The sequence below is a fragment of the Centruroides vittatus genome, unplaced genomic scaffold (assembly GCF_030686945.1).
Source record: "Centruroides vittatus isolate TY-2023 unplaced genomic scaffold, ASM3068694v2 contig_10, whole genome shotgun sequence".
Taxonomy (NCBI): Eukaryota; Metazoa; Arthropoda; class Arachnida; order Scorpiones; family Buthidae; genus Centruroides; species Centruroides vittatus.
Window position 1 is genome coordinate 178,643 of NW_027120658.1, and position 22,504 is coordinate 201,146.

The 22,504-nt window shown below is 31.6% G+C and overlaps 1 long non-coding RNA gene and 1 other non-coding gene across 2 annotated transcripts; both read right to left on the bottom strand.

The window, feature by feature from the left end:
• Positions 1 to 3,062: 3,062 nt before the first annotated feature.
• LOC136970449 (uncharacterized) lies at positions 3,063 to 14,498 on the bottom strand. Its single transcript, XR_010879987.1, has 5 exons — positions 14,409 to 14,498; positions 13,811 to 14,056; positions 6,086 to 6,173; positions 5,868 to 6,014; positions 3,063 to 4,135 (listed from the first exon to the last, which is right to left on the bottom strand). It is a non-coding gene; the product is annotated as an uncharacterized lncRNA (long non-coding RNA).
• LOC136981813 (small nucleolar RNA U3) lies at positions 4,565 to 4,777 on the bottom strand. Its single transcript, XR_010881780.1, has one exon. It is a non-coding gene; the product is annotated as a small nucleolar RNA U3 (small nucleolar RNA).
• Positions 14,499 to 22,504: the final 8,006 nt, after the last annotated feature.

Genomic DNA, 22,504 nt, shown 5'->3' on the forward strand with positions numbered 1-22,504 from the left:
TAATGTATAATTAATGAATTAAATTATTGCAATTTGTAAATTCGTTCTAGCAACAACATTCTCCATTGCAACTTTTTACTTATCCTGTTTTAAATTTACATAAATTCATAAACATTCACTTTTTCTAAACATATTTCTTGTCATTGCCTTAACGGTAACCACAAAGAGTTAATTATTTTACAGAGAAATCTTCGTTTTTGTCATCTTGAAACACGTTGTTTTACACGTGGAACGAACAAGGGAGGGTTTTCTCGTGCGAGTCTTACATTTTAATAAAAATATATATCATTCAAGAGAAGGGAAAGTATTTTTACTTTCTCGGCTGTTACATATAGCAGCGAGAAAGAATGGCGATCGGTCAAAGAGTGACCCGGTGGCGTAGCGTGGGTGTCAGCCGCACGGGCGGAGGAAAATTTCGCCGCCCCCTTATTTAGGTATTTTTTACAAGATATTATTATTTATTGTGAAACTTTGCCGTCCCCTATAAGTGTCGCCCGGGGCGGGCCGCCCCTGCCGCCCCCATTACGCTACGCCACTGGAGTGACCCTTGAAGATTTTTACATTTTTGGACTCGGAGACCTTGAAATTACGAGAAATGCGAAGAAATTCGGGTGGGGGGTTCTGCATGTATGGATGTTAGTGTGTGTGTTGCACGATTTTGTTCACTCTGTTTGAAGCCTAATAACTCATGCTTTTTGTCGAAAATTTTAGAAATTTTGCAGGAAGAGTTCGTGTATTACGGGAATTGATTCAATTAAATTTTGGTGGTTAAAGCATTTACAGTTTTTTCTTTTTTTCTGTAAAACTCATCTCTACCCTCAAAATCGCGCTTTTTGCCATTCGATAATAATTAAAAATATAAAAAATTATTTTAAAAAAATTAGCAACGACCGGAATAGTTACACAACCTGTTGCTGGATTTTTTCACAAGCTGCTAGATTTAAAATATTGTAACATTTTAAGTTCCTTTTTTAAAGAAAGCGATGTTAATAATTCTTACTGGAAGGTATTTAATAAAATTTGTTCCAGACATTTGTGTTGATGACATGACGTTTGTATTATGTTTTATTTAAAAAACGAAAATTACCTTTTAAGTTAGAAGTTTGATCTAAGTTCTTTTTTTCAAATTTTCAACTCTATTCAAAGCATTTTTTTGTTGTCTTTGTTGTATGCGGTTTCCAGCAAACTTTAATAAATTTTTTCTATTTGTGAAAATTTCTACGTAATTCAAAGGTAATTTTTAATATATATCTTACACTGCATTGTTAATATGATTTTGAAGGTTGTGGAACGTATTAAATTAATTTAAAAAATGAAAAATAATTATATAATTTGATTTCATGATATTTTGTATATTTTAAAAATAATTAATTCTATCCCGGGATTCTTGAAACAGTTCATTTTTATCCAGGAATCCCGGGACAAGCAAAAGATGGGGAAATGAGAAACCCTAATCCATACATTTAGAAAATAACCCGCATTTTTTGCATTTAGACTTTTCAAGGTCTCCGAGTCCAAAAATACAAAAATCTTGGTTAGGTTAATTTTTGACCGATGGCCATACTTTCCGTTTTATAGCGTATATAACAGAGCAGAGAAAATAAAAATACATACTTTTTATTTTAAAAAATGGCTGACGATTTTTAAAAGAAAGTATGTACTTTTAAGTATTGGCTTTTCACCGGTGAACTTTTTAAAACGTTTTGCATATTTTTGCAGAGATGTAGCCCCTAATAAAAGATCGTCTCTGCAGTGAAAGACTGCGGTTCCCGGTGACCGGATACGGCAGAAAACGAAGACATTTTAGGCCACGAACTACACGTATTTGTTTAATGTGTAAAAATCGCCAGCTATTTTTATAATAATTTTTTAAAATTGTTTCTTCCCGGCTTCTATCCGCCGTTTCGTTTTATGGAATAACGCGTAAACCCATGCATAATACAATAACAGAATTGACAGAAACGACAAAATATCCGATAAAAAGTTCGGTACCGTTTTATGACTAAGGAAAGCAATTATAAATAGTCGTGTATAAGGCCAAGAACACACATGCGTAAAATTGTATGGCAGAAAACTGAATCAGAAATCAGTTTTCAGTTCAGTTTCTGTTTTACGCTTTTATGCCAGAACACACATACGTAAAAATTCTGGCCGAATAGGAAACACCACTGCCACCAACAGTGCTAATTTTATTAACTTTTTCCTCTCATATAGGCTATCTATCCCTTTGTACCTTCCACTTTTTTCTCCATTTCCTCTGCTATAATATAGAAAATTTAAATTAATAGACTTATATTCCGAATTCAATTAAAGAACGTGTGATCTAAATATTAGGCCTATATATCGATTTTACAAGACCTACCTGTTGTTTGAAATTTTGCACTTACAGCCATCCATAAACGTTGTTTAAATACAGTGTCTTTATGCATGACACTGATGTGGTCGAACAAATTCGATAAACCCCTGTATTTCATTTATTTTTTGTTTTTTCGAGACCGTCACAATTGTATGGTTAACCCTCGTTGCCGCCATTGTTAGAATAAAAAGCACGTGTCTACTTTGACGTCACAGAAAAGACTTCTCTTTATTGGAGGAATTTTGGCGTAAAAATTTTACGGCGTAAAAAGTAGAGACACGCTCTACTCTATTTTCAGTTCTGTTTCAGCCAAAATTTCAGAAAAATTTTTACGTTTTCTGTTTTATACTAGATTTTACGCTGAATTTTACGCATGTGTGTTCCTGGCCTAATTATAAAGTTTCGACTACGTGTAGACAAAAGTTAAAATTATAAAATTTTATTACTTTAATCAAAATTTTAAGTTTATATTAGTCTTATATTGCAAAATATAAATTGTTAAATTTACATAATTTGCCTATAATAAATAATAAAATTATGTTTTTCGTGGTAAATATATAGAATATATTTTGTGTACGGTTCACATTTTCATAAAATTTCTAACACATTTTAAAATCTTTGCTTCTCGCCTGTTAGTTTTTCGTTTTACTGCCATCTGTTGATCCGTTTACGAAATAAATAGAAATTCTTCTAGAAATATGTTAAAACACTTTTAAAATACGCACACCACTTTATTACGCAACATATATTTTACAAAAAAGAAATGCAGATATCCCTCGATTAACGCATTTAATTAATCCTTTGGTGCTTCGCGTGCATCAAAATCGCATATGTTATGTTAAGAAAGCCGGTAAAGCCGCGTTAATTAAAATTTCTGTCGGTATATAAAGGGTTGGCCGCAATTAATCAAATCCCACGTTAAGCGAGGGATAACTGTAATGCAAATCTACGGCCGGTCGAATATTTTAATTAGAAAACTTTAATTTTTTTGTCTGTAATAATTTGAAATTTCGTCGGCAAATTTCAGAAAGTTTTTAAACGTTACGACGCGACTTTTTTTTCGTGTATCCGGGTGCTAGGCGCGTAATACAGTAAGCCATAGGACCGTAGATCGACTGGCGTACTTGTCGAAATTTTAACACGGTTTAAAATAAAATACTGAATACACTAGATCAATAATACATTTCGACTACGTTGCAAACATTCCAAATTGAAAAACTTACGTTCTACGACGAAAAATATCGAGGAGTATTGTTAATGAAGTCTGGGTTTCTCTTGTCTACGGGCAACGGGTGGCATTTACGTACGGAATAGTTAAACGGGCTACGACTTAGAGCCCGGCCGTATCACATTTGTTATTGGGCCGAGGGGGCCAAAGCTCCTACGTTACGGCTTACGCTAATGCCGCGTTCGAATACTGTCATTTTTAACATAAAATGGAAATTATCATAAATTGAAAGAAACGCGTAAACGTTCTTTTCCAGAGTATCGCACGTACAACGTGCGATACTCTGGGAAAAAACGAGCGCCGGATTAATATCCATCGTTATAAAACGTGACTCGTTTATAACGACGCTCGGATAACTTTATATAAAATGTGAATAAATATTAAATATGCCACGTTCCACCCGGCGCCACTTTTCCAGTGGCCACAGCCGTTGCAAAAGTCCTTTTTGCAAAAACAGTTCACTAATTTGCTGTGGCCGTCCATTTTTTCTTCACAAACTCCGTCTTCTGCTTGGCGAAGGGCGCAAGCGCGAGTGTAAGAAACCATCGTACCTGAAATCGTTATTTTATAAAATATATTAATATTTTAATTTACCATTCTTATTCTATTTTAAAGAAAACGCGCGTGAATAAAAATATTCCCGTATTTTTTCTTCTCATCTACGCGTATTACATGTACGAATTGGCCCGAAAGTTAATTGACCCAGGCAATTTTTTAAAATTATTCGAAGAACGATAATAATAATTTTCGATTAACGAACTTTTCGGTCACCTTGTATATAAATTTAAATTTTATGTAAAAGATATTTCCGAATAATAGCGAGTATAATTAACCACTTTAGGTTTAGCGGTTTGCTCTGGACATGATGAATCAATCATTCAGGACAAATAATTTTATATATATATATATATAGATAAGCTGACTCACGTAGAAGCAAACCTAAAACAATTAAACTAATTTTTATTGGTTAAAAAAAAGGAACCACTTTCAACGAGTCTCCACCCTCCCGACTTCCCAAAGGGAATCGAGAACGGTCATCAATAGCCGGCCATCTGCCACGACAGGCAGTCAGACGACCAGGTTCGCACTCAGAAGGAAGCTCCACACTTCGTCATCGTGGTCGGTGTTGCTTACAGATTCGGTCGCGAATCCGTCAAGTCTACTTCAGAAATGATCCCTTGAAGTATGATCTCGACTAAAATCTCTCGCGACCTTCCTCTCGTTCTACCACCGACTCTTCTATCTCGGTGTCGCTGTCTTTCGGGCTCTAATTCTCCCTAGCTCTGCAATCTGTTGGAAAATCTAAAAGAAAATCGAGTCTGAACACTTCCACGCCTACGATTTTTATAAAAAGTGTTTTGGTATATTTTTCGGTTTTTCCGTAATTAACCAATAATAGAATTTTCGGCGATTTTAAGGTAGGGCAGAGAATCGGGAGAGTCTCGTTTATAGTGTTTATGGCTACGATTATCGATTACGATTTATGATTATTTACGAATGTCGTTTTGGTTATTTGTAAAGACCTAGAAGCAAAGGCACAATAACATTGTTATAAATAGTACCTGTATTCATAAAAGGGAGCTTAATATCAACTACATAAATGTATTCCCGGCACAGGAAGCAATTCTTTTCGGTTCGTATGGTTATTTTTTCCAGTCACACGATATGAAATCTGTCACATTTTCCGTTCGTGCGCCGTGTGCTTTTTATGGCATTCGTCCACAGAATCTATTTGAAGCGGTTTGCTCTGGACATGATGAATCAATCAATCAATCAGGACAAGTAATTTTATATATTTAGATAATATCGAACTAAGTAATAATATTTACGGTAGCTTAAAATTTTCTATTTTCTAACGAGCAATTATTTATTGTGATATCGTCATAATACTGCAATTTTTCGTCACAAATCACTTAAATTTAGTAATGTTTTTCCCTATAAATTATGCTTTTCTTGTTTACAACGAAGTCGTGTATCTAACACCGTTCGGGAGAAAATTTTTGAATTGAAATCACGTTACTTCCGGTCTTAACCAGATATCCGTGACCCCCTCCTAAGCTTTCCATATTTTCATCTATCTAATAACGTTCTCGAGATTAAGGAAAGACAGACATTCATAGGTTTACAGTTTTTTACGATTGCAGCCCAATAATTTGTACGAAATTAATAATTAAACCAAATAAACGATTTTTTTCAGTATTTCGTCGAATTTTAAAAATTCTCGTATCGTTAGTATTTAGATTTTATATAAAATTAAATCAGGATAGAATTAAGATGAATTACCATTTAGATATACGTATGAATTTAAGCATCCGGAAGCACACGAAACAAGTTCGATAATATTGTTATTGAAGTAAGAAGGGAGACAATTTTGGTCGATATTGAAGTGACTGGTCCACAGACATTTGTAGCATCGATAATCGGCCAGACCTGAAAAACGTGAAATTTACGTTTTAAAATGAATTTGTTAAAAATCTACGCTTAATAAAAAAATTACTTACTTAATAGGAAAACGGAGGCAACGATTATAAGTACACAGAATAAAAATTTCATTTCAAAATTATGGCGTCGAAAAGAAAAATTTTAATTCTGAAATAATTATAACAAAACAGTTTAGATTAACGTGAACGATTCCTTATTTCGTCGCATTTAAATATTATTTTAAATACCGACAACACATACAGTCAAACCTGTTTTTGTGCGGTCTTTTTCTGTGCGATTTTTATTTGTGCGATTTGTTTTGTGCGATTTTTTTGTGCGGTATATGAAAATTTCAATCAAATTGGAACATAATTGACTCCTGTAAAATTTTTAAAAACTCTATTGTTGTTTTCTATGACATCAGCAGGTTTTTTCATTTTTTATTCGGAAAAATTTTTTTTCTCATACGTTTATTTCGGTCCCCTCTTATTTTAATAGCATAAAAACCATAAATATTATGTTATATTTGAACAGATGCGGTAAGTTAGCTCCCCTCCAGCTTTAGACTGCAGGTGTAAAATTTCACGCCTTGTTAAATGAAATAACACTTCCTGCAGCTATATTTATCAAATAAAATCATTATTTAACGATTATTTTTAACTTTTTAATGTTAGATTCGTATTTAAGTGGAAATAATTAATTAATACAAAAATTAAAATTCCTAGAGGATTTTTTCCCCATTAGGTGTTGCAGAAAAAGCAATTCCTAGTTATTTCGTACGGTTTCGAGTTATTTTCTACGTGAGACTTTTTTATGCGGTCCCTATTCACCGCATAAAAAAATATATATTTTTAATTGTGTTGCGAAAACTATTTTTTATAGCCACTCGTGAAGTTTCGCGCGATTTTTTTTATGCATTTTCTTTTATGCGGTCCCTATCCCCCGCACAAAAACAGGTTTGACTGTATATTATTCCGTTTTTGTGTCAATCACCAGCGGCGACAGGTGCAGAGCCCGCAGGATTAAAATATTGCTAAAACCAAAATCAAATCTCGGTGAGGCAGTTTGAAAGACCGGTCCGTTTTTTTTAAAAAAAAAAAACATTGCAGCGACGAATTGCTTAACTTTCCCGGCAACATTTTGGTGGCGCCATCTGTTATTATATTTTATTATTAAAAACTTTTTATATTTTTTAAATATTATAAAACGGCAAAAAGCTCAATTTTGAAGATAGCATTTACAATTTTTTTTATAAAACCCATTCCTAATAACGAGTAAAATCGTCATTAAGTCCGACCCTACCTGAGATACACACGATCCCTTTTATCTTCCCATCTCTCGGTCTTTAATCACCAAAATTTAATAGCATAGATCCCTAATTTGTTTAATTCGGTTTATCAGAAACACAAATAGATTTTTATTGAATTTTGTAATGACAGCTGCACAATATGTTGAATTGATAAAAGTCTCTTTAAACCGAACAATTGCTTTAAACGGTAGACTTTCTTACAGCTTATACAGGCATTTAAACACTTTTATTGTTTCACTACATATGCATTTCGGTCCAGTGTTTTTCTTCCTGGTCCCTCTTCAGTGCTACAAAATAAATTTATTTATTTAACAAACAACACGAGTAGAAGACATTATAAAAAAACATTATAAAAAAACTATTAAGATTATCCCATCATACCCCTAGTTCTCCTATGATGGGATAGTCTTAATAGTTTTTTATAATGTCTTCTACTCGCGTTGTTCGTTAAATAAATAAATTTATTTTGTAGCACTGAGGAGGGACCAGGAAGAAAAACACTGGACCGAAATGCATATGTAGTGAAACAATAAAAAAGTGTTTAAATGCCTGTATAAGCTGTAAGAAAGTCTACCGTTTAAAGCAATTGTTCGGTTTAAAGAGACTTTTATGAAAAATCTATTTTGAATTGATAATTTTTGTCAGTTAACGGAAAAAATTTAAGGCACAAGAAATAGAAATCGAATCTTTTAGAAAGTATTCTAATCTTTGTAATAGATTAAAGTAATGACGGCTTATTCGTACAGAATTGGTAAACGATAAGATGATGCGTAATACGATAATACTCCGATTAGCGCAGAAAATAAGTGATATGGAATATAGAAGTAACGGAAGCGGCGATAAATGAGGTTACATATATTACGATCTTACGTACGCGAAGACCCTACGGATACTTCCAGCCAGACCCGGCTGGCCAAAAATTGCCGCCGAGGCCAGCCAAGTTTATGCTGCCCTTTTTCGCAGTTGATAGTAAGGTAAGAGCGAAGGAAAAGCAATAACACCGTTTTATAGATATTATGTGGCAATTCAAATAAAATAAAATTTTTTGTAATATTTTATGTGCGATTATTTATTACAGACAGAAAACGAAAACTATTCTCACATAAATACGAATACGTAATAAATGTAATTTTAAAGAGCGAAACATTATTTAATCGACTTATAATTCTGTTCAACCGATGATACAACTAGTTATGTCGATCTTTACTGCGCCATTGTTGAAATAAATAAATAAATGAATGAATAAATAATAATAATAATAAACAGCTGGGAAAGTACGAGTATGTCCAGTGGCCAAGCGGTTTCCGTCCCGAACACTGGGGGGGGGGGTCGTGGGTTGCGCCTGGCCCGGACGGGCTGGCAACGTGGAGTTTTCCGGGTTTTCTCCACGTCTGTAACGTCTAAATAGAGTTCAGTTACCCTTAAAAGACCTCCCGGAAGGCATTTCCTATAAGCAGATTGCCCAAGTGTTGCGTTGCCGTAACTTAACGAACAAACTTACCTGTCGTTAAAAAGGTTTACAACACTTACCTAAGAATGTTTAAATAAACTTTACTAAATAAGAACATTAATCTATAGAAAGAAAACACAGTCACAGTCTTAAGGGCTAAAGTCTCAAAGCAACGTCAATAATACTGTGTTGATAGGAAAGTTAGGACAAAAAATTCTACTAACAGTTTTCATTAAAGTAAACCTGATGAAAACAACAAAAACATTTGAAAATTTCAATATTTTAAAATCCGCGAACAAATTTGAGACGACACGCGTGCTTACTCGAATAAAAAGAAAATATCGAATAATGACGTTTACGCTTAAAAATTGTGAAATTTTGTACGGAGGGTTTCCAAAACCGTGTTAGAGCAAAACCGGAAGTCGTGTTGTACGGGAGATCTCTCTAATTTTCGAACCGTGTTTGAGCGAAACCGTGTTGTACGAGGGATACCTGTATTTTATTTTCGCCCCTCAGAGCTTCCCAATTCAGACAGAAAACGTTAGCTGGTTGTAATAGCTTATTTCCTTACTACAAATATTTCCGTGAATATGTGTATGTGTGCTTGTGTGTGTTTCTGCGTGTTTTGTGTGTTTTAACATCTATTTCATTTAATATCTCAAGATGGGGTGAAGATTAAAAAACGAAATTGGTGCAGTATCTTTTATATAAAAGACATTGATGTCATTAAGTTTTGATGGTTGAAGGTCAAGAGGGTTACTTGTCATATTTCACGTGGGATCGGACTTAATGAAGATTTTACTTGTTAGAATGAACAATTTTTCTACAAAACTCATTTCTAATATCAAAATTAAGCATTTTACCATTTTATAACAATTAATAACTTGAAAAAATGCTTAATAACTATTTATGATAAAATCTCGTAATAGATGGCGCTACACCCTATTTATTAATATGATTAATAATATAAGTTATTTTTTAAATAAAATCTCTTAACAGCTGGAAAGTTGCGCAACTCGTTGTTAGATTTTTGTGTACGTAAATCGTCCATAAAAATTAGTAAATAAGGTAATTATATAGTTTAAGGGAATATGAATTTTTTAAATTATGTTATATTAAAAAGAATGTATATTTAATAGTCATTCGGAAAACGCATAACATTTTTCCGGGCGACACGTATATAAAGTGCTATAAACAAAAATTCATAGGACTATTTACCGATTGCGCCCGTTCCAGACGCCATTGCTTAAGCTTGCCGTTATCGTGGAGGTGCACGCTGGACGGCGGATGCACGCGAAGCGTGTCACGTGACCCAATTTAAAGGCCACTCAGTCACGTGACTACGTCTCTGACGCCTTTCCCGGCAGCTTTTAACTAGGATTTGGATATAGAACGTTACGATGTTACGGAAGCGTAACTAGGCAAAGTTGTCAAACTGTAGTGGGCGAACTGTTCGAAGTGAAACAAGTTAATCACGTGTTAATAATAAGACTTCGTCTGCTCTATCACGTGATGGTTAAAGTGTACCTAGGTAACCCCTATGGCGGCACTTCCGGAATCTCGATAGCGTTTGCGATAAGAATGCAATTTTTTAATTTTCGTGGGCCCGAGGACGCACGTTCTAACCCAGTGGTTCCCAACCTTTTCTAGGATGCGGAACACCTTTGTGAGCAATTTCTTTAGCGGAATACTTACTTAAGTTAATATGAAATACATAAGCTTGTCATCAGTTATTTTATTAGAATTAAGCAGTTATAATTCAAAATCTCTACTCATATTATTAACGCCAATTCTAAGACAGGAAAAAATATACCTAAATAACTTTAATGGGAAACTTGTGCCTGATGTTTTTTACATATTTCATTCAGTTTTTATCATTGCCTTTATCTTATTCGAAACAGTCGTACACTCCATAAGTACGAGTCGTACATATATATTTAAGTTTGTGAAAATTTTATGATTTTAATTTTTTGATATTCGGCGGCTCGAATACGATTGTACGCTTTCCGATTTGCGACTAAATCTGCGGAACACTTGGGAGATGCTTACGGAACACCAGTGTTCCGCGGAACACCGGTTGGGAACCACTGTTCTAACCTAACCTAGCCTATTCCGTTCCCTAATAAATTATCAATAATTTGTAATTTATTAGAATAGGTTAGGTTAGGTTAGAACGTGCGTCCTCGGGCCCACGAAAATTAAAAAATTGCATTTCTAAAATCGCAAATGTTATCGAGATTCCGGAAGTGCCACCATAGGGGTTACCTAGGTACACTTTTATTCACGTAATTAGTGCAAAAACACCAGATTTTTCCGCGAGAAGAAAATCTGCCGGAAACGCGTCAGAGACCTAGTCACGTGACCGAGTGGCGGTTAAATTGGGTCACGTGACACGCTTCGCGTGCATCCGCCGTCTATTGTGCACCTCCACGACGACGGCAAGCTTAAGCAATGGCGTCTCGAACGGGGCGTAATCGGTAAGTAGTCCTATGAATTTTTTGTTTATAGCACTTTATATACGTGCCGCCCAGAAAAATGTTATGCGTTTTCCGAATGACTATTAAATATACATTCTTTTTAATATAACATAATTTAAAAATTCACATTCCTTAAACTATATATTTATCGTAATTAATTATCAAAAAAATTCAGGTTAATGTTACCTTAGGTAGCCAAGATGGCGACTCGTCTCTAATTCCAGCAAGGGAACAGTGGAACGCACGTCCTAACTTAACCTAACCTATCCTATCCTAGTAGATTACCATGATTATTAGCAACCAAATTATTAGAATAGGGGTAATTGTTAGGTTAGGTTAGAACGTACAGTACATACGTTCCACTGTTTCCTTGCTGGAATTAGAGACGAGTCACCATCTTGGCTACCTAAGGTAACATTAACCTATAATTCTTCACTGGTAAGTAGAAAATTATAATTGGCCATCCTAACACCTATTAATGGATGTCGGAGTTGCCAACTGAAGCTCTCAACCTACCAGTGAAGCATTGTAGAGGGGGTAAAGGATAGAATTATGGCATCTCTTCTCTACATTTTTTGTTTTTGTTTAAATATAATTTTAAAAAATTGTAAATTGTAAAAATTTCGATGCAACGCATTATTTTAAGTGAAGTATTACCCTCGGCCCATTTCTCTTCCGCATCTTAAAGAAAAAGCACTCTAGATAAACTCGTAAACAAAACTTCGAGTTCTCGCGCGGCAACGCTTTCTGCCAATTTTAGATTCTGCGAGATCAAAACCATTTTGCGAAAACTTATTATTATTATTGTCTGTCTTCTGTTTAGAATGTGGTTTTAACGTTTCGAGTAATATTTTATGCGTTGCAACATTGGCCGTAAACAAAGTAAAACTATCCTACCCCAATAACGAACTAAGAGTATTCATTTTAACGAAACTTCCATTATAATATGCAAATCAATTATTGGACTTTCGTACGCATTTTATTTGTCGCTAATAAAATTCTTTAATGCGTTATTTTTTATATAAAAAATAGTATTGCAATTTTTTATTTTTGGTTTCGCTTACTAATTACAAATAAAATATACAGTAATACATATTTTTATAACGTTAAATCAAAATAAATGCATTAATATAACAAAATCTTTTTTAAGTTAATAAAGTGAAAGTAAAAATTTAGTGTTTACGCGTTAATTATTCTGTAAAATTACTTTTTATGTATTATGTATTCTTGATAAATATCTGTTCTTTTTTTTTTTATCACGAATAACTAAAATGTAAATAGGATTTTTCTGAGACTGAAATTATCCGAAGATGGATGATGGGCTAATAAATTTTCAAAATTTGTTTGTAAATACAATAAATAAATTACTTCTTAAAAATGATAAATTAAAATAATTATTTAAAATAGTTTAAAATCTATAAGTGTATTTGTCGTATTTGATAGGTCGTTCGAACAAGATTTTTGAAGTACAGTATAGGGTATTACAGAATTTCTATAGAAATTTACTATGTGGGTGGGCCTCTTCGAGAGAACAATCTCTCGAAGAGGTTTAGCGGATTATATTCTGAGAAATATAATGTATCTAATGCTCGACTTTAAACTACTAATTTAGTATACATATAAACGGAGTTGAGTTTAGTTCAATAATACACAAAAATTTACATTATATCTAGACGGAAGGATGAAATGGAATGAATTAAAACAATTTATAAATATAGAAATAATTGCTTTTATACTACAAGTTATAAAATTACTTTTAAACATTGAAGAGTTTTTTTTTTAATAAATTGCGTTAAAACATATTTTTATTGCTGTAAAAAGTAAATATATTATTTTTGCAATTTTCTATTCTTATCTTTTAAAACTTAATTTATTTTAATATATTCCAAAGTAAATATTATTTAAGATAAAAATAAAATTAAACTATAAAGTTACGAATTATAAAACAAATAATACGTTTAATGTTTTTATTCTCAAATTTAAATATTTTCGCGTCTTATGAAAAAATTCCTTTAGAAATATTTATCTTTATTTTGTAAATAAATTAATTAACAGTATGGATAATAATAATATTGAGGTCATTACAAATGGTTTGAAATGATAAAGTTTTATCCAATTAGTAGTTATGTGTGCCGGAAAAACTATCGTAAACGGAAGAATGTTACTAGAAAATATTTATCTATTATTTAACTATTAATTGAATGTTTACGTAAACATTATATAACACAAAAAATTTTTAAATCGTAAGAAATTTAACATTGCATATTTAGTCTTATGTAACTTTAAAAATATTTATTCAGATTAAGCAATATTAAATAATATATATTTAAAAACATAAAAATGTTAAATAAAATTATTTTATACGTGGCATTTGTTTTATGTTTTGTTTATTATTCTACAAAACTTATAAGTCAACTTAACTTCAAAATGCATTCTAAACTTTGCTTTCATTATAATTGATAATACATTATTTAATTTATGTATCGTACATTAAATGACAAATTAATCACGAAAGTAACTTAATTCTATTAGAAATTAAAAAATATTAATTAAATATCTAATTCCTTACCTTTAGTTCAAAATTTTTAGTTTTTAAACACAAGTTTGGTTTTCCGTTTAGTGCAATTGGGGTTAGTACTCTATTTATGGTGTTCCTGTTTGCTGTTACTAGTTAGAATCGTTTACGTCATAGCAGGGGTGAGTCAAGAGTTGATATTAGTTTTTTACGTTCAGTCAATATAAAAGGGACTTTTGTTATCCTTCTCTTATGATAAGATTAACCTATCACTGTCTCTTGAAGATGTTTAATGAAATCCTTAAAAATTATTTTAAAAATTATACATACTTTTTAATGTTATAAATTCGGAACTCTTTAATTAATAAGAATTATAATTAAAATTGCAATTAAAGAACTTTAACCAGCTTCTTGCCAATCTACTTTCATTTTATATATAAATGAAGTTAGAGCTGAAAACATTTTAAAAATCTATTCGGGAGTTAAAAATTAATTAAAATTTTTTTTAAAGTTAATAAATATGCTAAATTAATTAGAAGGTTACTTCTTATGTTTTTAAAATAGTTAGAATATTAAAAAAATTGTTCATATTTTTCTATATAGATTTACTTAAAAAAGAAATGATATAAATGTTAATATAGTTATATCAAACCTGATTTTGGCCTCCAATAGTGGGATTGACAAGGACACATTCCTTATAGTTTTGCACTAAGCCATTCCTATGATAGGGTAGAGTTACAACAAGAAGAGATTTTAAAGAAAATATGGGTGTGGTTACATCCACATTTATCTGCGTTTTTTTCACTTTGCTTTTAGTGTTCGGTGTCTGAAAATAAGTTTAAATAATATTTTATTAATTAATAAATATTTTCCAAACTTTTTCCTCTGGAATAATATATATTTTTAATTCGTAATACATTATTTAATTATCCCTATATAATTGCAATTTTTTAAAAATATATTATTCAATATAATAAAATTTAAATACGTTTTTTAATTATTTAAAAAAATAATTCAATTAATTCAAAAATCTTTACGTAAAACAAATTTTACCCAATTCACTGATAAATAATTTATTTATTTATTTAAATAATATTATCTTTAGAATTAACACAATACAAGTTATAATGATAAATAATAATAAGAATAAAATATAAAGTTTGGTATTAATATATCCTATATATATATAATATAAATATATTGATAAATACATATTTAATTTATTAAAACGTTTTATTCTTATTATAAAAAATTAATAATAATTGAGAAAATATCAAAATATTATAGGACAGTTAAATTGTTTATAAATTCTAATAATTTATAACTACTACATTAAATATTAATTATTCCAATTTATTAATTAATTAAAGTTTTCTATAATTAAGTTTTGTTATATAATTTTATATCAAAATGAAATTTTTGTTTTAATTTAATTTATTTGAATTATTCTTTTTTATAACAAAAGAATCAATATAATAAAATTGTAAATAATCAAACAATCCTCGTCTGCCCTCGCCTCCCACATATATATATATATAAAGCAAACAATATATCGATCTCTTATAACCAAACTTCAATAAGCCAAATTATTTTCAAGCTAGAATTAAGTTAATTTCTAATTAATTAAATTATGCGACTTGATTAATTAATAATTTGGCTCGCAGGCGTTTATTAATTCCTTTGTAATTTTTATATTCGGTTTTTTTCTTTTTTGAATAGTTAAGAGCTGTCAAACATGTACAGTACATTTCTCTGATCGTAACTTAAAATAACGTTCGTGTTTTAATTTATATAATAAAATAAAATTTTATTTATTTACATTACAAAACCAAAATAATAACATTGGGTATGTTGACTTATTGTAGCGTAATCAGAAAATTTTTTGAACAAAATTACGAATGTTTTGTCTGTACAGATTTCAATAAGATAGGTCTACGATACGAGACGTTTATTTATTCAGTTATAAATGTACACTTTCGTCATTTATTTCTTAAAATAAGGTATTTTAAGAAATAAATTTAAGAAACAGCATTAAAGTCATAAAGAGGGACTACTTTCTCCAAGCTCCTTCTTTGATGTAAGACTTAACCGACTCTTAAGTAACGAACGATTTTTTTTTCTATGTAACGCTTTCTGGGGAAAACAGTGCACTTTACCCCATAAAAAACAAACTATTTTTTACTAAAACAGGACTGAAACAGAATTCAACTCTGCTCAACTTCTCTGTTTCTGTTTGCGACACAAGCCAATCGGAGCGATCGATTGTCAACGTCATCGGGAACATCATATTATTGAAAAAAAGAAAGCACGGCTTTTCTAGATGACACTGGATGGCGATTTATATATTCCTCGTTCGTTTAATGTATCGTTGTTGAAGAAAAGGAAAGAGGAAAGTAACTGAAACATGTTTTTCTGCCGTAAATGTTTTTGAGCAGAAAACATCTATCTTTATATTTTCTATTTAGATAAAGTAACAACCGAAAACTAAGTGAAAAACTTGAAAGCCCAAAGTAATGAAAGCGAAAGCATATACCTTTATATACTGCATATAAAAAGCTGACTAAGCTGAGTAATCTTGGCCACCTCATAATTTCCATAGCTACAGCTCTACAACGTCAATATGTTTTCACAAACCAAAACGAAAGTATTTCAATGTAGAAGTAATTTAAGTTTGCCAGAATTTAAGTAGTAAAATAATTACAGAATAATGTAAATATTATCAAATTTATTACGTAAGTATAAAGTATAGGTTTATATAAATAGAAAGTAATATTAAAAATATAACAGTTTTCAAATATAACAAATTATATTCGAAAAATTTTATTTTGATTATAAATTGAGGTTTATGGAAAATCTATAATGATCGTCTAAGCGACTTTTGAAAAATGCTTCTCTACACTAACACAATGATGATAGAAGTTTTCCAATTCTTTGAAACATTTTTCTGTAATATTATTTTCCTGTCTTAAATCTATTAAATGAATTTCATCATAACGATACTTTATATTGTATGTGCTACTCAAACATAACTCTTTATACTGATAAAATTGAGAAATTACCAGTAAAAATAGCATTTTATTTTTTTTTAAATGGCATCAAGTGATATCATATCCGAAGTGAATTTCTTAATTCTCTAAAATATAGATGTTATGCAGTTTTCTTGCAGGTTTCAGACATTACAAATGCATGAAACGTATATCATTATATGGGTATAAATTACTGAAATTTAACTACTGTTTAAAAAAATCCAGCGACAAGTTGCTTAACTTTCTCGACAACATTAAAACGGCGAGTGTGACACCACCTGTTACGATATTTTTATTATTAAAAACATTTTGATATTTTTAATTATTATAAAATGGCGAAAAGCTACATTTGGAGGGTAGGGATGGGTTTTATAAAAGAATTGTAAACGCTAATAACCAGTAAAATCTTCATTAAGTCTGACTTCACTCGAGATATGACATACCGCCTTTTTATCTACCCAACCCTTTGACCTTTAACCACCAAAATTTAATAAAATCAATCTCCCTAATACATAAACCTTTCTGCAAAATTTCAGAAATTATCGATTAAAGACAAAGGAGTTATTAAGCTTCAAAGAGGATGAACAAAATCGTGCCCCTCACACACACATCCATACGTCTAGAAAAAATCCCCGATTTTTTTTTTTTTTTTTTTTGCATTTCTCGACGTTTTAAGATCCCGAATCCAAAAATGTGAAGGTCTTGGGGGGGGTCATTTTTGACCGATCGCCATACTTTTCCTCTGTTATGTATAACAGAGCCGGGAAAGTAAAAGCATCAAAAATAAAACGAACTTGTGAAAATTGCTTAAACTTAGTTGGAAGATTTCATCTATATGGATTGCAGTGTGAAAGTTTGACAACAATCAAATTTTTTAAAGAAAATACTCTGTTTTTCTGCAATGAAGAGACATTTAATTTCATCGTTCAACTAGAAGAAACATTTCGAAATTATTATGAAATTGTATAAAAACAAGATTTAAATCTAGACATTTGTTAAAACTAAAATGAAAGAATTTAAAATATTTCACATTCCTAATTGTCACAATCTGTATGAAATGATTATGGAAAATATTTAATTTTCAGATTAAAAATAAGTTCTAAAAAGCTTAAAAAAAAACAAATATCATCTTTACTAGCAAATCTATTGCTTCCTATGCAAAGTTTATGTAAACTTTGTTATAGATTTGCTACTTATCTTCTTATAACAATATCGATGTTTAATATGACTTGATCAGACACTTTACTACATTTTTAATAATTTTTCTGATGTAAAATATTCATTGAATTTTATGATATATGTATGTTACTATAATAACGCTTATTAAAATGTAATAATTAATATTTTTAGAAATATTAAATATTTTAATTTGCTTTATTTGTAAACAATATAGTCTTAAATTTTGTTTTTATTTAAAAATTGAATCCTTAATAAATATAAGAATTCGATTTTCGACTTTGAAAATCGAAAAACTTTTCAGAAACAAAAATTTTTCCTTTAGAACGCCATTCACAGAGATCCGGAATGGAAAGAAAATGGTGGACGTTTGTTACATGGCCACATTGTACATAATATTATATAGCCACCGTAGTATACGGTAGAGAGCCAATAATGAGAGAGTGGTCTAACGAGCTAGAATATACTACATAGAGTAGCTGTAGCGACGCCATGTTTAAGAAAATTAAATACACGTCCGCCATTTTTCTTTTAGTCAAGGAGGCGGTCATTTGTGATGTGTAAAGGCAACGAGCTAGAATATTCTAACTCAGTGTGTAAAAGTGTGCAAAGGAAAGGAGGAGTTTTAACCCTTGACTGAGATAGTGCGAGTCAAAATGACTACTTTTTTTTTTTTATTTTGAGAGTACAGTTTCTTTAACCCTTTATTTAAACTTTTCTAAACAAGACAAAATATTCTGTAGCGATAAGTTAAATTCATTTCTAAACGTTCTTAATTTTACTTTCCCGGCTGTTATGCATACATAACAAGGGAAAGCATTGGAATCGTGTGAAATTTGACCCTCAGAGTTTTTTGCAAATCTCCATGTTTTGAAATCTCCTAAACTCAAAAAAGTCAAAAAAAAAAAAAAAAAAAAGAGAGAGAGAAAACTATTTCATGTATCGGTATGTGTGTATTGACATTTATAAAAACGAAATTTGGCATGATAGCTTGTGTATAAGGAGCATTAATGCTATTAAATTTTGGTGGTTTAAGTTTAAAAGGGTGGAGAGTAGAGTGTCTTATGTCATATCTTGAAAGAAGTCGGACTTAAATTACGACGTTATTCGTTATTAACATTTACAATTTTTTTGTTTTTTTTATAAAACTCATCACTACTATCAAAATTAAGCTTTTTGCCATTCATTAATAATTAAAAATATAAAAAGTTATTAACAGAGACCAAGATTAAACTAATTCTATTTATTTCGCCTATTTAACAATGCATTTCAGATTGACAATTTTCCAATCTTTCTTCGGGCTCACGGCTTCAGGTCTGAGGTTTGTTGTCCACAATATAACGAACAAAATGTGACTTCGTGTTAATATACTTTAGTTATCCAAAATGATGCATAGAGCACAATTTGTACACATCCTAATGGTGAAGTTTCTACATATCAGTCTCTTTCACTTACTGGCATGTTTTCTTTGTCTATTTTTGATGGGGAAAATGCAACACTTTTTCCATTTTCCACAATTATTAGCTACTTATTACCTCTTAGAAGAATTTTAACTTAACAATGTGGTTCATAACGTGACAAAGGTCAAAATGTAGTTTTTCATTGTAAATATTTTTACAAGTTGAAATCAAATTTTTACAAACAAACTATGGGCAAGCGCCAAATCCGACAGAAGGCGCTCAAGATGGCTGCCGAAACAGGTAAGGAAGCGACCGTGTGTTTGTTCAATGCCTGAGCTGATTCAGTTTCCATCGGTGACGACTATTGCGATGACCAAATGGAGAACAAAGCATTGAATTTATGTCAAATTCTAGACTGTATCGGCGACAGGAAACGTTGTGTTGTAGAAGGTGAAGCCATTTTAGATGCTGGACACATCGTATTTTGTGGATTAAACTCTAACAACAACACTGAAAGTTCATGTTGTTGCTTTAGTGTTTCAATCTCAGATATTGTCGTTTTAATACATCTCAATTACGGGGAGAATGCACGTGCAAAGCGGGGCTGTCTGGTTTTCGTAAACATGTAATAGCCGAGCATAATACTAAAATGAAAACAAAAAAACGTAAATTAACTTATATTTTCAATTAAGAATTTTTAAAAATTTGACTGGAAAGTTATCTCGACATAGGTAAATTTTCTATCTTCATATACATATTTTCTTTCCGATCTGCGTACAAAAACAATTTTTCGACAGGCATGTCCATTTACAAAAAAAAAAAAAAAAAAAAAAAAAAAAAAATAGGCATTTTTTTTCTTTTTATGTAGACGGCTTCAGATTTTCAAAAGAATAATTTTCAAACTTGAATTTGAATATTACCGTACGTCATGACTACAAAGAATTATTATTTAAAAATAAAATAAAAGACTATCGTCTGTAGAATTAAAACACTTCTCACCTGTTACACGTTAACAGGTGAGAAGTGTTTAAATATTTTAAGCAGTATACACCATGTTCCAATATAAAAACATAATTTTATTTATCATAATAGTTATGTTCAGTGTTGTTGTTAGAGTTTAATCCACAAAATACGATGTGTCCAGCATCCAAAACGGTTTCACCTTCTACAAGACAACGTTTCGATTCCTTACCTGTTTCGGCAGCCATTTTGAGCGCCTTCTGTCGGATTTGGCGCTTGCCAATAATTATAATAAAAGCTCAAGAACACTACTTATATTCTGCAAAAAAAAAAAAAACGGAAAAATTCAACAACGGTGTACTCGGTGTATAGTGTACTCAGGTCAGACTGATCCGTACCATACTCGTACCGAGTATGGTACGGATCAGTCTGACCTGAGTACACTATAAATAAACAATCATATACGGCCGTTACTAATATGTTAACAAAAGTTCACTTTACTAAAGATTTCTCTCTCTAAGCTGGCAATATGAGCGGCCGGATGGCCGAGCGGTCAAGGTTAGCAGCCTGCCGCCCTGGGGGACCCGAGATAGAATCCGGACGGGTCGAAAAATCCCCAGGAATTTTTCGGAGGTGGTCCGTCCGGATATGTCGGTCCCGTCCCTCACCACCCGGCCTCCCCATTGTGGACTTGGCCGAACCCATAACGGGCTTGCTGAAAGAGGCCCTCTTAGTGTCCACAGGGCGGAAAGAGTTACAATAATAAAAAAAGCTGGCAATATGGAATACATTTTGTTTTTCCTGTAGCTATCAGAGGGCGTTGGAAATTTAGTGTAATGATGTTCTACGGAAATGTCGCATCCATGTCCTGATCCGTGGCCTCCATAAACGTAGTGACGTTTGCTATGGCGTACTTTTCTTTCGTTTTGTCGGCGTGATGAGATATTGCACTTAGTCAACCAATTGTTCCCGTTTTACAGGAAATAGGGTGACATTAGGGCTGTTACTTGGCGCAGTTTTGAATCAAGACTGGCGGCCGGCAAAAATATTTAAGTGTCGGCGTAACTGTTTAAAATATAAACAAATTTATATTTTAATTGAAAAAATGTTATATAAAATTATTTTTAACATTCAATAATTTTACTTATAATGATAAAACGGCTTTCTTATTGTAATTATGAAAGTTTTTGTTATGATTCACAAATGATGCTATAGTACGTTAAAGTTTTAAATACGATTCAACGCGATTCTAAGTAAAAATACTTGTTCGCTCTAACTTTACTGCCATTTTGAGTTTTAAAAATTGATTTTTCAAGATGAGCGAGTCTAAATATTTGTCTGATTTTTCTTTCTACGCAGTCTTCAAGGGCGTCGCCAGGGGGAGGGGCAGAGGGGCAGTTGCCCTCCCCTAGAAATTCGAAAAAGTTATTTAAATGCTAAGTTTTAATTAAAATAATCTTCTTAGGCTTCTTGTAAGTTAAAGAAAATGTTTTATTTCAGATATTTCTTTTCCGGTACATAGTAAATTGATTAAAACTTTATGAATCGTTTCTAAGAAAATGTTTTATTTCAGATATTTCTTTTCCGGTACATAGTAAATGATTAAAACTTTATGAATCGTTTCTATTTTACCTACATACAATTCATATCCTCTATCAATTTACATCATCTTGCCCCCCTTACCCATTGGCTGGCGTCGTCCTTGGCAGTCTTACATTTAGAAAAACCTTACTCAAGTGAATGAATTAAAAATTGGTTATCGTGATTGATGATATTTATACAGTTCGTTGCATAATTTCCCGATTATCATCTAATGTTAAATGTAATCGAATTAAAGCATTTACGAGGCATGTTGATTGCGAGGAGCATGAAAAAAGAAGTGTATCTTCTCATTTACTTTCCCATTTCCTGTCATTTCATCGGCCAACGTAGCGGTTTTTAAAGATGGCGACCCTAGATGAAGTGATGGGATAGTTCTTTGAGTAACATGGAATTAGCTATAATTTCTTTGAGGATAGTGTTGCAATTAACTTTATCTGAAATAAAATTACAAATTTATTTTGTAGTACACAATAAAAGCACCCATATCATATATAGAATTTTCGGGTTTCTTTGGAAAGATTGAGTTTGGATTTTCCAATCATTTTCTATTTTTAAGCTTGATGTTCATTAATTAATGAATGGAC